This window comes from Ovis aries, chromosome 11, assembly GCF_016772045.2.
Source record: "Ovis aries strain OAR_USU_Benz2616 breed Rambouillet chromosome 11, ARS-UI_Ramb_v3.0, whole genome shotgun sequence".
Classification (NCBI taxonomy): Eukaryota; Metazoa; Chordata; class Mammalia; order Artiodactyla; family Bovidae; genus Ovis; species Ovis aries.
In genome coordinates, this window is record NC_056064.1 from 54,572,000 (window position 1) to 54,583,205 (window position 11,206).

The following is an 11,206-nucleotide window of genomic DNA, read 5'->3' on the forward strand; positions in this document are numbered from 1 at the left end:
CTTGAGGAGGGGGCTGATAAAAGTCTGAACAGAGGCGATGATGCTCGGCAGGGCTCACCGGGTCCTGCGGGTGGCAGGCTGGAGGCAGGGGGCTACCGGGTACAGGAGCAGTGACTGACGTTTTGTTCTATGCTCTGTGCTGAGAAATAACCTTGTCGCCGACCGAGCGGAGCAAGTGGGTCAGCTCCCCTTGGCGGTGAGCGATGGGGTGTCAGGAACGCGGGCGCAGAGGCTGTCTCCTTCCCTGCCAAGCGGACCCGGTGAGGCAGCCCCACAGTGACCCCTGCTGGCCGAGGCGGGAACGTCACGCTGGAAGAAGCCTCAGCCTAAGCGGGCGGGCCAAGTTATTCGTATTTTCCTTCCTCTGGGGCTCACCTTCCTCTGACTCTTTATTTATTTTTGGCCGCGCGTGGCTTAGTTCCCCGACCAAGGATAGAACTCAGGTCCTCGGCAGTGAAAGCCCAAGTCTTAACCCCTGGACCAGTGGGGAATTCCCTCTCCCTTGCTTTAGAGGAAGTGGTGCCCCAACCAAAGTGAAGTTGCTCAGTCGTGTCCCACTCTGTGCGACCCCAGAGACGGCAGCCCACCAGGCTCCCCCGTCCCCGGGATTCTCCAGGCAAAAACACTGGAGTGGGTTGCCATTTCCTTCTCCAATGCATGAAAATGAAAAGTGAAAGTGAAGTCACTCAGTCACGACCCCATGGACTGCAGCCTACCAGGCTCCTCCGTCCATGGGATTTGCCAGGCAAGAGTACTGGAGTGGAGTGTCATTGCCTTCTCTGAGCCTAAAGCCAAAAGAAAAAATGTACACCCCAAGTATATTTATGAAAATATCCTCCCCTGTTTTGACCCAAGGGGGAAAAAAGTAATTTTTAAAAGGCTATACACAAAGCCCCACATTTCCTAAGCTGCTAGGTTACCAACATCAACAGATAAACTCACTTAATTGGAGACACAACAGCCACACAGGGGTTACTAAAACAAACAACAGGGACTTCCTTGGTGGTCCTGGGGTTGAGAATCCACCTGCCAGGGCAGTGGGCGTGGGTCCAACCCCTGGTCTGGGAAGATCCAAGGCCCTTGCCACAGCCACTGAAGCCCTCATCCCTAGAGCCCGCCCTCTGCGACAAGAGGAGCCACCTCACTGAGAAGCTCGGGCGCCGCAGCTAGGCAGTGGTTCTGCCGGTGGCGGCACCTGGAGAAAGCCCGTGTGCAGGAGCAGAGACCCAGCACGGCTAGGGAAGAGGAAAAAAAAACAGTGGCCTGTCTTTGTTTAAAATTTTGAATTTTTTTGTTCATCATGGATATTTTTGTTTTAATAAAGTTTTTTAAAAATATTGTATTTATTTCCTTTGATTACTGCTCCCACCCTTAAATATTGTGTCCCAGGCGAGTGCCTCATTCATCTCACTCTATTCCCAGCCCTTTCTCAGTACATCCTTTAAGACACCCCAACTGAAAAACACTCATCTTTGGCCTCAAAAGTTTCCCTCCTCTAAAGCAAGGGAGAGGGAATTCCCCACTGGTCCAGGGGTTAAGACTTGGGCTTTCACTGCCAAGGACTTGAGTTCAATCCTTGGTCGGGGAACTAAGCCACGCGCGGCCAAAAATAAAGAGTCAGAGGAAGGTGAGCCCCAGAGGAAGGAAAATACGAATAACTTTGGCCCGCCTGCTCAGGCTGTGGCTGGCCAGCTGCACTCCACAGGGCTGCAAAAGAGTCTGATGTGACTTAGCAACTGAGCACACACCCTCAGACCATAGGGGAACAGCAAGTACCACCAAGAGCCAGGGATGAGTCCTGAGTAACTGCACAAGGGCAGGTGGGCAGGCCTAGCCCTGGGTCCTCCAAGTGGACTGATCTCATGGAAAGGAGCAATATCCTCACAGCCCAGAGTGTCCTCAGAGCCCATCCTGTCTCACCTATCCCTCCAATGTGGACATGGGGAGAAGGTAGTGAGGAGGGGTGGGGGAGGGGAGGAAGGAGGGGGAGAGGTGGGGGGAGGGGGAGGGGAGGGGCCTCCAGGGGCAGGTGGGAAAGTGCGCCCTTGACCTCGTGTAAGTCCAAAGACAGAACGTGCAATACCATTCCTTGTTAAAAGCAACAGGTTTATTATGCAAAAACCAAAAAATTTAAGTGCGCTTCAGAAAATGTAGCCTCACCCAGAATCCATCACCCTCGCCCAATCTTCCAGATTTTATGATGCTTGAAATTTTTATACGTAGCTTTAAAAATAGCATTCGCGGGGGTTTTTGTATGATTACGAAAGCAATGCATGATCACTGCAGGGAATTTGGGGATGAAAGGAAAACACAAAAGGAAAAAGTCACCTGTGATCCCTTCAAGCAGAGGCAATTCATTACTGTTAGCGTTTTGGTCTAAATCCTTGCAGCCTCTTCCCTGTGCTGACATACCTCACACCTGCCATATACGTATTGCGTTTTACATTAAGTTGGGATCCTATGGTTCACGTTGATTTCACCGAGATCTCTTTGCTAAATGGAGCCTCTTGGAGTTTGTGCAAATCAATGGTTTATGTCCGGGTCACATGGTGTAGATGACCTCTGACTCCACAGCGGCACATGTGCCAGACATGTTTCCAGGGAGATTCTGACTGGCCCTTAGTTTGTGTGTTTGGGGTTTTTTGTTTGCTTGTCTTATTTTGTTTTAAATGTATTTTGGCTGCACTGGGTCTTTGTTGCTGTGTGCAGGCTTCTCTAGTTGGGGCGCTCAGTCTCCAGATCACATGGGCTCAGTAGTTACAACACGAGAGCCTAGTTGGGGTTTGTGGGGTCTTAGTTCCCCAACCAGGGATGGTGGAATCTGGGCCCCCTGCACTGGGAGCGTGGAGTCTCATCCAGTGGCCCAGTAGAGAAGTCCCTGGGTCCTCAGTTTGAAATGACCCAGGGAAGGAGGCCACCGTCTCCTCCCAGGGAACCAACACAGAGCCCCGTCCCCAACCTGCAGTTTCCACTCCCACCCCGGTGTCTTCTCCACTCAGCACCCAGAGGAGGAATAAGACTGTATCAGCCCTCCGCTCACTCCCATCAAACCCCCCCACCCACCCCCCCACACACACACAGCTTCACATGGTCACACTCAGAGCGCAGAGTCCTGGCCTGGCCCACTGGATGGCACCATTTACCCCGGGGGCCCATCTCTCCAGCCTCATTTCTGTTTCCATGCTCCAGCCCCACTCACCTCCCTGGTGCTCCTGAGAGGCACACGTGCTCAGTCCTGCCCCAGGGCCTTTGCACCTGCTGTTCCCTGTGCCACGGTGCTTTCCCTCTGCCTCATCTCATGGTTCTGTCCTTCCCTTCACTCAGGTCTCTGCTCAAAGTTCATCTCAGAGAAGCCTTCCCTGGCCACCTCTCCAACGCAGCAGGCCCATCCCATCCGTCTCTCTGCGCCCTGGTCCAGGTATCCTGCGGCTCTGACCATGACCTGATATTACACTTTGGCTTGTCCGCTTCCCTCATTGCGCAGCCTGCCGCGAGGGCATGAACCTCACGTGTCAGAGCCGGACTAGGATGAGGTGAGTGAGGCACTTGCCTCTGGGGCAAAACTTACAGGGCATCTTAAACCCCGAAAATCAAGAGAAATCTTTTTTTCTGTCCACACTCAGAGGCATGTGGGATATTAGTCCTCCGGTCAGGAAACAAACCTGCATTGAAAGTGTGGAGTCTTAACCAATGGACCACCAGGGAAATCCCAAGATAAATCAAATTTTAATGCATTTCTTTTTTTTTTTTTTTTTTTGGCCATGCCCCTCGATTTGTGGGATCTTGTTGCCTGACCAGGGACTGGACCCTTGTCTTTAGCAGTGAAAGCACAAAGTCCCCTGGACCACCAGGGAAGTCCCCTGGACCACCAGGAGAGTCCCCTAGACCACCAGGAAAGTCCCTTGGACCACCAGGAAAGTCCCCTGGACCACCAGGAGAGTCCCTCCTGCAATATATATATATTTTTAGATAGAAGTTAATGCCCACAAAATCCGTGATGGAAAAAAAATCAACATTTTTAATGAAGACAGGATCCATTTCTCCTGCCCTTCTGTCCTGTTTAGATCCGTCCAGCTACAGCTGACGCTGGGAAACATTCCTGAATGAATTAAGAACAGCCGGGGAGAAAGCGGAGTCGGGTGGAGGCTGAAGACTGGAGGCAGGTGGACAGAGGGAGGAAGGACAGAGAGGAGGGGCCGCCCCGAGAGGGGCCAGGCTGGGAGTCCGGAGGAGCCCCCTGCCGGGAACGCAGCTGGGGAAAGAGATTAGGTGGAGTCCTGAGAACCGGGCAGGGATGAGAGGCAGGGAGTTTTTTACTCGAAAACTGGGCTCGACTCGGTGGACATTGAGCCAAGAGACACAGTCAAGCCAAACAGCGGGAGAAGGAAGCATTTATTACTTGCAGCAAGGAGAAACTTTGGGGAATCTTCCCCAAAGCAGCAAAAACGGGGACATTTTTAAAGCTAAGGATATGAGCATATTCATAAAGGGGGTGGGGTGGGTACATGTATATTCATGAAGGGGTGGGATTGAGTGGTATATGTATATTCATGAAGGGGGTGGAGCAGAGGAAAATGAACGCATCGAATTGGGGCAAAGGTCAACGGAGACCAAACTTTAGCTGATTGAAGTTATGAGGGTCAGAAAAGGTCACCAGCATCATTCTTGAGGTTCTGGTTGACCTTGTGGCTGAGGAGTTTAAATTCTGCAAAACAGCTCAAGAAAGGGCTCCAAGCTAATCTTTACCATTGAAACAAAACCTGAAGTCTTTACAACTGATTTATTATCTTTGCTATTATTACTTCTCTTGCTTGATATATATATATTTTTTTTTTAGCTGCATTGGGTCCTAGTTGTGGTTGGCAGGATATAGCTCCCGGACCAGGAATTAAACCTGGGCCCCTTCCATTGGGTGTGCAGAGTCTCAACCTCTAAACCACCAGGGAAGTCCCTTGCCTGCATTCTTTTGTTCTCTTAAAATCACTAGTTACTAAAAAAAAAAAAAAAATCACTAGTTACTGAAACCTGTTCAGCAAGCACTGTGGCCAGGCTTAGATCACAAAATGACTTTTCAGCCAAAAATAGCATCTCTTCTGTCAAGAAAGCCGTGCCTAGTTCCGGGGACCCCCTACCCTATCTACTAATAAGTTGGGCTTCTTAAAGGATTGCAAGAAGCTCTGACAAGGAGAGTCAGAGCTAGAGCTGGTGGTGTGGTTTTGGTGGTTGTTGTTATAGAACTTGAATAACTCAGTGTGTTGGTTTCCTGGGCTGCTAGAACAAATGACCACAAACTGGGTGACTTAAAAAAGCAGAAACTTTTCTGCTTCTCTCACAGTCTGGAGAAGGTATGGGCAGGGCTGCACCCGCTCTGATGGCTCAGGGGAGAATCCAGGTTATTGATGCTGCTGTTGAGTTACCCAGGCGTGACCGACTCTTTGTGACCCCATGGACTGCAGCATGCCAGGCCTTCCTGTCACTCATCATCTCCTGGAGTTTGCCCAAGTTCATTTCCGTTGCATTGGTGATACTGTCCCGCCATCTCACCCTCTGACGCTCTCTTCTGTTTCCGCCCTCAATCTTTCCCAGCATCAGGGACTTTTCCAGTGAGTCGCCTGTTCTCATCAGATGATCCAAATACTGGCGCTTCAGTTGCAGCATCAGTCCTTCCAGTGAATATTCAGGGTTATCTCCTTTAAGATTGACTGGTTTGATCTCCTGGCTGTCCAAGGAACTTTCAGGAGTCTTCTCCAGCACCACAGTTCGAAGGCATCAATTCTTTGGTGTTCTGCCTTCTTTATAGTCCAGCTGTCGCAACCAGACGTGACCACTGGGAAGAGCACAGCGTTGACTTTACAAACCTTTGTCGGCAGAGCAATGCCTCTGCTTTACCACTCTTTGTCTAAGTTTATCGTGGCTTTCCTGCCAGGAAGCAATTGCGTTTTGTTTTCATGGCTGCAGTCACCATCTGCAGTGATTTTGGAGCCAGGATATAGGGTCCCCTCCAAAAATCTGTATGTTGAAACCTGACCCCTCAGGTGCTGGTACTCGGAGGTGGGGCCTTTGGGAGGTGATGGGTCGTGAGAGTGGAGCCATTGTGATGAGACTAGTGTCTTTATCAGAGGGATGCCAGAAGCTCCCTTGTCCCTTCTGCCCTGTCACCTGCTGCAGCCTGTCACCGCCCAGCGACACTTTCCTAATCATGTGGCCCCAGTTCAGACCCAGATGAGTCCTGAGATCTCACAGAAGAAGCAGCTGATGGCCGGGGAGGGAGGGGAGTTGGTTAGTGAAGTGGATTAGGGACCTTGGATCTGAGAGTGAGGGGAGCTGGCGGGAGATAGCGAGTGTTTGTAGACGTCATGTGCTCAGCTTCTTCTGATAGTGTGCAGGGCCCTGTGGGCTTCTGGGCACAAGGCCTTTCTGTGTTTCCCCACTTCTTTGATTCCAGGAAACTGCCTTTATTCAGCCTCCATGATCTTTCCTGAGTTCCAATGGGCAGATTCAAGCAGTTGTTGGTAAGGGGAGAGGATGGGAGACCAAGGAGAAACAGTCAAGAGCAGCCTTGGGGCAAGATCCTGCTTCTTCACTAAGGGACACACACAACAATTTATTTGAGCTGTTTTGCAGATACTAAACCCCCTTCCAGGTGGGAGAAGTCCATGATTAAAGAAGTCATGTGCTGCCCACAAGTATGGAGCCCCCCAGCCAGTTGGACCCAAAGGTTGACGATGCCGACTCCTACTTACCTCACTACCAATCCATCAAAAGAATGTCCACAAGCTGATCATGCCCTTTTTGGGCAATTAAAATAAAGCTTCTCAGTGTGTCCAAGTTGGGATACATGGAGACACATGAGTCCATTGTGTCCCCCTTCGCCTGGCAAAGCAATAAAGCTATCCTTTTTTATATCACCCAAAACCCTGTCTCCAAGATTCGATTTGGAACCAGTGTACAGAGAAGCGGAGCTTTCAGCATCACTTCCTGTTCTTCTTCTTCTTTTAATATTTATGTATTTATTTGGCTGCACCAGGTCTCAGTTGCAGCACGCAGGATTTAGTTCCGTGACCAGGGATCAAACCTGGGAACCCTGCATTGAGAGCATGGAGTCTTAGCCACTGGACCCCCAGGGAAGTCCCCATGTGCTCAGTTTCTTATTTCCAAACTGAGATCTGGGCTGATAGTGAGGGGATCCAGGTGTTCACGCACACACATACATACATACATACACACACACACCTCTTAGCTAAACAAAATCATACTTGAGGCATTATTTTGCAACTTGCTTTTTCACTTCGAATATCTTCATATGTGTTGCAGATGGTCTTAGTCCATTCAAGCTGTTATAACAAAATGCCATATAGATTGGCTGGCTTATAAACAGCAGAAATTTATTGCCTACAGTTCTGGAGGCTAGAGGTCTCAGATCAGGAGCCAGGTTCTGGAAAGAGCCCTCTCTGGGGTGAGAAGTTGGCAAACTTCTCATTGCATCTTCTTGTGGCAGAGGGGCAGGGGAACTCAGGGTGGGGGGGTTCTTTTTATTTGTATCTATTTGGTTGTGTCAGGCTTTAGTTCCAGCCCATAGGATCTTTCATTGCCGCGTGCACGCTTCTTGCTAGCTGCGGCACACGAACTTAGTTGCCCCATGTCATATGGGATCCTAGCTCATGATCCAACCCCAGGTCAAACCCACATTCTCTGCATTGGAAGGCCGATTCTAAATCACTGGACCACAAGGGAAGCCCTCTTAATACAAGGGCACTAACCCCATGCATAGGGCTGCCCTGGTGGCTCTGTGGTAAAGAACTCGCCTGCCAGTGCAGGAGATGTCAGTTCGATCCCTGGGTCAGGAAGATCCCCTGGAGAAGGAAGATTCTTGCCTGGAGAATCCCATGGATGGACTGGGGGTCGCAGAAGAGTCAGACAGGACTTAGCAACTAAACAACAACCATCTCATCCCATGAGAGCTCTGCTTTCATGACCTAATTATTTTTAAAAAGCCCCACCCCCAAAGCCTCTCCTTAGGAGTCAGGTTTCAATATATGAATGGGGGGGGGTGCAAACAATTATCTACAGCAGAAGTCTTCCTGGCTCAGTGGGTGGAGCCCAGCCACATTCTTTAACAGTGCTATTCGGAACTTCTTTGTATGGATGTGTTTTAGGGAAAACTCACTCACTGTCTCCTTCTGCTTACGCTTGCAACAGTTCTGACGCCAGATGTGTGGGTTTTCACACCAGGCAATTCTGACCCTAACGGCCTGGGTTAGCAGACACCCCATAGGTTCAAAGTCCCAGCCCCACAAGACTGTAAGCCATGGGTCTGTAGGTTACCTACAACTTCTGTCTGACTCAGCTACCAATCAGAGGCTCCAAGGACCCCCTCTTTGGGTTTGATAATTTGCTGGAGGGTCATAGAACCCAGGAAAAGAGTTTACAAACTGTTGCCGATTAATTACAAAGGATACATTTTTAAATTTTAATTTTATTTTTCACTTTTTTTTAACATTTGAGTATAATTAGCCCCTGGGACACTGGACACCCCAATACTTCTCCTGAGGAGCAGGTGATCGGGCCTTGACGGGGGCTCATGGTAGAAATGGCTCATGATGTTGACCTTTCAAACAAAGAATAAAATCACAATGACCCTTGAGACTGACCAAATTGCCCAAACGACATTCTGTTTCGCTGATGGTGGCTACCTTCTCAAGGCTACAAGACCACTGGATTCCAGACCTCCGGCTACGAGACTGCAGGACTCAGCTACAGGCTAAAAATTAACCATCCCTTCAGAGCATTCTTCATTGGCGGGATGTAAGAAAGATCCCATCAGAAAGGGAGGACAGTGGTTCTCTTTAAGGGCCAGTCACCCTCTCGTTTTCCCTCTAATAAATTTCCTTTTCTTGCCTGACTTCCCAGTTCGCTCTGTTTTTCTTCACCCTTGCCTTCCATTCTGGGAGGGGAGATCCACCGCAACACGGTGGCCCCCTCCCTTGGACCTTGCCGTGAAACCGAGATGAGCTCCAGGACAGGACTCTCCACTTGCCTTGCTCGACTGACATCCACACACCAGCCCACATTTCATCCCTCAGTTGCAAGGGTGAGTGAAATCCCATTCTCTCTCTCTCTCTCCCACCCCCTTTCTTGTTTCCAAGTCCTAGAGCTAGGCCGGAGGATCCCCATGGACCTCACTTTGAAATAGGGGACGCCCATTTCAAAGCAGACTATTATTCCTCTCTGAGAAGGTCCTGAGAACAGAGACACCTTTTCCCTGGGCCCTTTCTCCTCGCTTTCTCCCACCCTCGTCTAATCTCCCTGTTTGGCCACAACAGGAAATTCTCAATCCCAGCCCTCAAGGATTATTCCTCTAGGATGCTTTCTCTGAAACCTAAAAGCCTTGGGCTTCCAATGGGAGATAACCAAAAAGCCTTATTTACTGTTCTAACACTGGCCGCAATACAGACTTGATAACAGGTCCCAATGGCCAGAAAACAGAACTCCCGATTATAATACTCTATGGGACCTCGAAAACTTCTGCAAGTGGTCAGAGATCCCTTCTGTTCAGGCTTTCTTTGCTCTCTCCGCTCTAGACCCTCCCTCTGTGAATCCCGGTCTGCTTCTCAGATGCGCTTAGCCTACTGTGGGCCACATCCTCCGCATACAGTGTCTCTCAGTCCCTGTTCAGACTTTTCTTCTTCCTTCGACCTTTCCGACCACAGCCCACCCCCTGTCGCTGCGCCAGATCCAGTTCCACAACCTCTACCTTACGCCCCCTTCTCCCTCCCTCCTTTTCTATCACAGGCCGCCACGCTCCCGAACCCCCTCCCCTGCCTGTTCCAAAGGCAAGCTCTGAGACCCCAGCCCCACTCTCTACCCTGAGGGTCCCAAGGCTCTACCCCAGCCTCCCTAGATCCCCTCCCGGTAGCCTGTCCTGAACAACGTTAAAACAGGAAACTTCCCCGCAGGACCCCGCTCCTTCCCCTGCCCCGACTCCTCTTTTCCTGGAAGCAGCTGGAGCAGAAGGCTTTGTTTGGGTTCCCGTCCCAGCCTCCCTCATCCATCTATCGCAAATCAAAAAGCGTCTTGGCTCCTTCTCCTCTGACCCGGGTAATTCTCTAGAAGAATTCAAGTATCTTACCCAGCCCTACGACTTAACCTGGCAGGATCTTTACATCCTCCTTCCCTCCACTCTCCTCCCTGAAGAGAAGGAACAAGTATGGCAGACCTCTCAGGGGCAAGCTGATGAGACACACAGGACTGAGGACACGAAGCCCGCAGGGGCCACGGCTGTCCCCCCCCCCCCCCCAGGTGAGCCCAACTGGGATTATCAGGCAGGGAGACCCGGGCCAGCAGCCCATCACGTGGTTGCTTGCCTCACTGTGGGCCTTCAAAAGGCAGAACATAAAGCCATCATCTTTGATAAGCTCTGGCTAATAACTCAAGGGCTAGACAAAAACCCAGCACAATTTCTAGCCAGGTTAACAAAAGCCCTACAAAAATATGCAAGATTTGATCCCACTTCAGCAAAGGGCAACCATTGTCCTTAACACCCATTTTATTTCCCAATCGTCCCCAGACATCTGAAAGAAACTAAAAAAGGCAGAAGGCCCTCAAACCCCTCAACAAGACCTTTTAAATTTACCCTTTAAGATTTTCAATAATCGGGAAAAACAGGCAAAGCTAGAGAAGGCCCAACGAGATAAGGCCAAATACCACCTTTTAGCCACTGCCCTACATGGCTCCAGATTTCCATCAACCAACAAAGGCAGGAAGCCATGTGGGCCCTGCTTCAAATGCGGCAAAGAAGCCCACCCGGCTGGCTCGTGCCTAAAGCCAAGGCCCCCTCCAGGCCTGTGTCCCAGCTGTGGCATAAAGGGACACTGGAAGGTCGGCTGCCCAAATCCCCCTTAGGGATCCAGACATCCCCTCCTGGCCCCGAGCAGCAGTCCTCTGACCGAGCTCTGCCCAGCCTCCTCGGACTCGCTGTTGAAGATTAGAGGTGCCCAGGGCTCCAGGCCCCGACTCTTGCCACCTCTAAGGAGCCCAGGGTAACTCTCACAGTGGCAGGTAAGCCGATCTCTTTTCTCATCGACACAGGGGCCACTTACTCTGCTATGCCTGCCTACTCGGGAAAAACCAAGGTCTCCCAGGTCTCTGTTATGGGGGTTGAGGTTTTAATATCTACACCACGAATAACCGAGCCTCTACCTTGCAC